At 37.9% G+C, this 5,811-nt stretch overlaps 1 long non-coding RNA gene across 1 annotated transcript in view; it reads right to left on the bottom strand.

Moving 5' to 3' along the window:
- LOC148729306 (uncharacterized) overlaps window positions 1-2,251 on the bottom strand; it is a 6,270-nt gene extending 4,019 nt beyond the window's left edge. Inside the window, exons 1-2 of the long non-coding RNA XR_016002470.1 lie at window positions 2,044-2,251; window positions 1-1,939 (exon numbers count right to left, since the gene is read on the bottom strand). The exon at window positions 1-1,939 is cut by the window's left edge and continues 2,514 nt beyond it. This is a non-coding gene — a long non-coding RNA (uncharacterized LOC148729306). The remainder of the gene's footprint in view (window positions 1,940-2,043) is intronic.
- Window positions 2,252-5,811: the final 3,560 nt, after the last annotated feature.

Genomic DNA, 5,811 nt, shown 5'->3' with positions numbered 1-5,811 from the left:
CCATTCCCAGATATGGGTCATATATGGCCCATGTTTTGCCATATCACTCCCATACTTTTTCTTTGGTAAGGGTACTTCCCTGAAACCAAGATTATGAGATATAATCTAAGAAATAAATCCCCTATAATGCCCGACATTTGCACAAACCGTTTTAAGAATACCTTTTTTAATAGAATTGTTTTTAAGTACAATGTAACTTTGTAAAAGTGTACTTCTAGTTTTCGATTTTCGTATGTTTCTACGTATATACTTATCTTATTTAGAGATACACCTAAGCTTATTTACATCCTTTTTTAATGTAACATAAGATATGTAATTTTATCTTTTGAACAATAGACACTATTATTATCATTATTTGTGTTTTTTGAGGTTGTCTTACAGTGAAGGATGAACATCATCATCAAATAGCCAGCAGTACTATGCTTTTGAGAAATTCATGTTTCCAATGAAATGTTCCAAAACCGAGCACATTTGATAGACTTTCTGTAAACAAGGGAGTACAATTAACTGATCAAGTACTTTTCGATCAATTTGTTTCTTCCTCTAAATGCTGGTTAGCAAGGCACAGTCTAACAAGAGGGACCTTGGGCAGTCCAGACGACAATGCCAAGTGAAGGCCAATTGAAGGATGGTGCCTGCTGATAGAATCTAGGCTCAGCAAATGGCTATGCAGGCAAAATAGATCTTACTGGGGACTATCAAAATTCAATAAAAAAAAAAAACTGGTGCAGCCACACAAAATTCTGAGATAATTGGGTTTGAAATCTGCAAAAAGTGCTGACATAAGATCTTTTAAAAACTTGAAGGAAAATAATTTTTCCATATCAATTCCATTTGAATTTGATAAGTTTTAAACAAAATCAATGGTGCATGTTAAAATCTTAAAACAACAAGCAAAACTGATCCTCAGAACAAGGTTATGTAAGTTATTATCAATATGACAGCATTGAGGCTATATTTAACCAACCACTCTCACTTGTACAGCCAAAAATACTGCAAAAACAGTTTTTGCACTAGATGACAAATTATGTGTTTTATATATTTTTTTCCATTTGTTGGGTTTCATTTATAATAGTTATTAGTAATAGTTGATAAGTTATTTCCTTATTTTTAAAATTGTCATCACATTTTGATCAAGCTTTCCTAACACCTCCTCTGTAAGTAAACACATCGACACCAGTGCAACACAATTATCTTGCCTGTGAGTTGCTTTTCCCCTACCTCCCCATCATAATAACATCATAGTAATATCAAAGCGATTTTCAACAAATGAACAAACTCAAGTCCAAGTGACCCACTTTCAAAATTTTCAAGTCAGATTTTCTGTTCCTTTCCCAACGTGTTAGACATTTGGAGCTCAAAATGAGAGCTGAATATGCTATTGAATACTCTGTTTGTAAAATAATGGATATCAAAGTCTTGAGAGTGACGGAATAAGGTTTCTGTCGACAACATCCTGATTCTCTGAAGCAATGCGAATTACGTCTACAAAGTGAAATAAAACTTTATTAATACTTCAAGTGAGCCCTAGCGACAATGGCCCAGTAAATATTGTGGTTAAACTATGATATGTCCGGGAGTGTTGTTTGATCGACGATTTTATGTCAAAACGTACAACTTTTAGAATTTAACTTAACACTATGCGATTTTCTGGCCATGTAAATGACAGCAGCTCTTCAGCAACAGATCAAAGGATGCTTTATGTTTTTACCAATCGTTCTTTGTCAGATTAACGGAAGCTTTTCTGGTGGAATTTTTTTCTTCCTCCGCCCTAGGGTCTGGGTAGCGAGCAGAGAGTAGTGAGCAGCAATCCAGATCAGTAAAGGAGGATGAGTTGGCGTAGTATATAACTGGACCACTGACGAGTCGACAACTTTTGAAGTTTACGGAAACGACCGTATATCGGATAATCAACGGTTTATTGATATAACTATTCGATCTGAAATCAACAAATTTCACAACAGTTATTTGTGGTATTCACCTACGTTGAGATCCGTAACAAATAAATAAAGAGTTACCGTAGAAAACTCAAACCGAACCTACTTCTGTGGCGGATTTCCATAAACTATGAACTACTGAACTGAAACTGCGGCTTGAATTACCGAACTCGGTGAACTTAAACTCCTGTATCTGGTAAGCGGCTGATTCACATTTTTTCTAAACGTGCTATAACTAGACAGGAAACTAAAACCAATCAAAGTGTAAATCGTTCCTAAGTGTCAATCAAAGTTTGCCTATTGTCCATTAATAATTAATTCCGTTGAGGGAACAATAACACTTTCCTCTTGAAGAATTTGCTTTAAAGTCTAAACCTCGTTGCGCTGGTCGGCTTTAAGCCACATACGAAATCGTAGTTTCCACCTAGGAGGCAAGCAAGAATGACTGTCCTCTTGCTTTAGGCTGGTCTTCCGGTTATGTTGAAGCTTATTATGGATCTCATGTATAGTACAAGGCGAAAAAACAGATTAGAACAGCGGCGCTACTGAACGACCGCACGCCATACTCGACAACAGACGATAGCAGGGTGAAGTAGTGTAATGTGAAACTTACGTCAAATGAAAGTAGTACATTGCGAAAAGCGAAAAGGACTCGAAGTTAAGTGTAGCGACTCGATAACAGAACGTTTAACGAAAAAAGACATGTCAGTATGACGAAGATTGAGGCCATTTTGCGTACAGCGAACCCACAGCGATATTCGCCGAGTTACTTTCGCTACGTGATTTCCGTCGATAGGTTTGAAATCGTATGAAACTTACATCATATAATGGCTAAGTCAAAGTATGCTGCGACATTAAATGCGCGCACAAATAAAGCGAATTTACACAAACGGAGCAGTGTCACGAGTTTCGTTCTCGCGAACATAATTTTTTGTGTTGTCCTGGTTTGGTTTGGTCCGGGGGGCTGAACGCTTAACAGTCAGAAATTTCAAAGGACTCACGTACCGTTTCTAGTTCCGAAGGTATTGCATAAAGCCATTTTAATGTTGCTTGTTCTCGCAAAACATTCATAAAGGCAAGAGTAGAGGAGCCGATTTTAATTTGTTCAGTCATGACTTCCTACTTTGGATGTGTTTCAGAAGCAAGTGTCTTTAGTGTACTAACTTTGACGATACAGTTCCTTATTATATTTCCAGTCTTCACAATAGTCAAGACACCTGATTGGTCAGATTTCTGAGAGCCCGCAATCAATTAGTCCAAGCTTTCTGCGCAATCTTCACCCCAGTCTCTTTTGGTCACTTCTCCATGGTGTATGTTGGTTTGATTGACGTCTTGATTCTGGCAGATTCTGACATCTTGTGGTCAACAATTTCATGTTATCTGTCCAACCTCGAGTGTGATCTTCTCTCCTTATCGGTGGCTGGGTTTGGATGTATTGCTCATTGTAACAAAAATAAAATAAGAACCCTGAAGTCTTAGTAAGGTTTACATTTCAGGATCGATTCTGGTAACAGATACGAAGGAAAACTGGCTCTCACATATTGTGTGTTGTTCGAAGCAGTAAACTATGTGTAGGTGGTTGACAGTCAGAGAAACGACCATGCATTGCAAGTGGCCGAGCAAGATATTAAGATGTATTTTGAACGTATTTCTGTTCAGTTGTGCGAAAGCGATAACGATTGTAAGCGGAAATGATACACATTTCAGGTATGGTTACAGCTCATGTCCTTGATGTTGCATGTTACTGCAACAACTACTTCTGGTCAGAATTCCGGTGATACTATTTCATTCCATGCCCTTCCTTCATTAGGTCGCTTCATAAATTCGTGGCTTAACCCTACAATTTGTTCTACGCACTTACTAATAAAAATATCGTTTGCTCTTTTTATGAGATAATTTGAAGGAAGAGTCGGGTGGTAACAGATACGAAGGAAACTGGCTCTTACACAGTGTATGTTGTTCCGAAGACGCCTTAACCGCCCGAACCCCGCGATCGCCTCGGGCGAGAACGCTTGCCTCCCTACCTCCCCTACTAAGTGGAGTTTTGTCTCCAAACTTCCTCTAAATTTGGAGATCAATAAGCCAATCAGAATCCGTTGTTTGCGCATATATTTTTTTCGACTTTAGGGGGTACTAGAGGGGAATTATTCTATGCGCTTTCACTAGATGATCAAATTTGAAAATATGGCGTCCACGCGGCCGACCCTCAAATTTTTCAGGTCAGATTTTTCGTTCATTGGCGATCGAGTTAGACCTTGTGGAATTCAGAATGTAAAGTAACAATGCTATAGAATACTCTTCTTGGAAAAGAATGGATATCCAGGTCTTAAAAGTGACGGAATAAGCTCTCGAGTCGACGATACTACGATTCTCCAAGGCGATGCGAATTATGGACGTAAGGTGGAAACCGAACTTTCGGACTTCAAGCAGGGCCTGGCGACAATTTGACGATTCGATGGCCCGGTAAATATTATGTTCGAGTAACAATGTATTCAAAAAGGGGTGGATAATTACCTCCACATCATGAGCAATTGTTAATTATGAACTGAGCCCTACTTGTCTCCTGGTTATTGATTAGCCAGTGCTCTTTACATAAAGAATTGAACATTTCTCTTCATGTTACCCCTTAAATCATAACTCTCAAAGGAGAACAGTATCAGCATCTTACCAGAAGTGAAAGTTATGAGAATCAAGGAACTGATCAGTAAATAAAAATGACCCTGATTAACTTATTTTCTCCATGGCTATTGTATGGAAATGCCAGCAGGCCATTATTGACAATAAATTTATATGTTCACATTTAGATAAAACAATTATTTACTTTATATGGACATGAAAATATCACACAAAAAGTATAGGGGACCCACTCTTGAGTAGCATTGCTCAGTTGTGTTTGCCATGCAAACTGTAAGTTATGTGAATGGAAAATGCTCTTCTTACTTAAGAAAATGTCTTTGTACAAATGTTGTCTGTTTCTTTTCCCATAAATTATATTAAGCTTGATCTATTTTAAAAAAGATGTTTTCAACACTTAAAAATGATTTTGTTTTTCATCACAAATACTCTGTCGTTAGGAAATTTTTATAACAGATTTGATGACCTTTCAGCTGGTGGATTATGAGCCTTAGAACAGGTTCTCAGCTTATGGGAGGAAGTAATGTGCATGACATGTGGTTACAAAAGTATGCAGATAAGTGCTGCCATTGGGTGGGCAGGGAACCCCTCAGGCCATTCAGCTTTTACATCAAACTCAAATGGTGAGGTGTGATGTAAAATTGTATCAAAAAGATTTCCAAATAAAACATTGCCTAAATGGGACAAATTAAGAGCATCTGTTACTGGATATGCTACAGTTCTTTGACACAACAACGCAGGAGTGCTTCACAAGGCAAAGGTTACAAATTCTTACACAGAGCACAGCGAAAATCATGAGAGTTATGAATTCACAATTGTACAAGCCAAAATGTTGTGAAACAAAATTTGCATTAGGGGAAAACTGAGAAAAAAATTGATTTTTGAGCTAGAACCTTTTGAAGTGTTATAATTTATCTATTCAAGCTCTTTTCTACTTATCAAAGGAAAAAATTTATCGCAACATTGAATGTGCATGGCAATTATTTTGGTAGTTCCATAGCCCTCTCAAGGGGCCCCAACTTACCCAGCACAGTTTCCCTGCTACAAATACAAGTGGGCAGGTGAACCCTTCAACCCCTAATAGTGCCTGGCTTCTAATTTCTCCTTCAGTACAGATCACCTGTGAATCAAATGAAAAGCTCCTGGTTATCGAAAAAAACTATTCTTGACAGTGTCATGAGAAGTGAAAGAAGAACAGGTGAATATGAATACTGAGAGTGGGGAGGAAAGAGTTTAAGTG

This window comes from Stylophora pistillata, chromosome 6 (genome assembly GCF_964205215.1).
Source record: "Stylophora pistillata chromosome 6, jaStyPist1.2, whole genome shotgun sequence".
Lineage (NCBI taxonomy): Eukaryota > Metazoa > Cnidaria > Anthozoa > Scleractinia > Pocilloporidae > Stylophora > Stylophora pistillata.
Note: the sequence above shows the minus strand (reverse complement) of the source record. Positions and strands in the feature narration are given on the sequence as shown.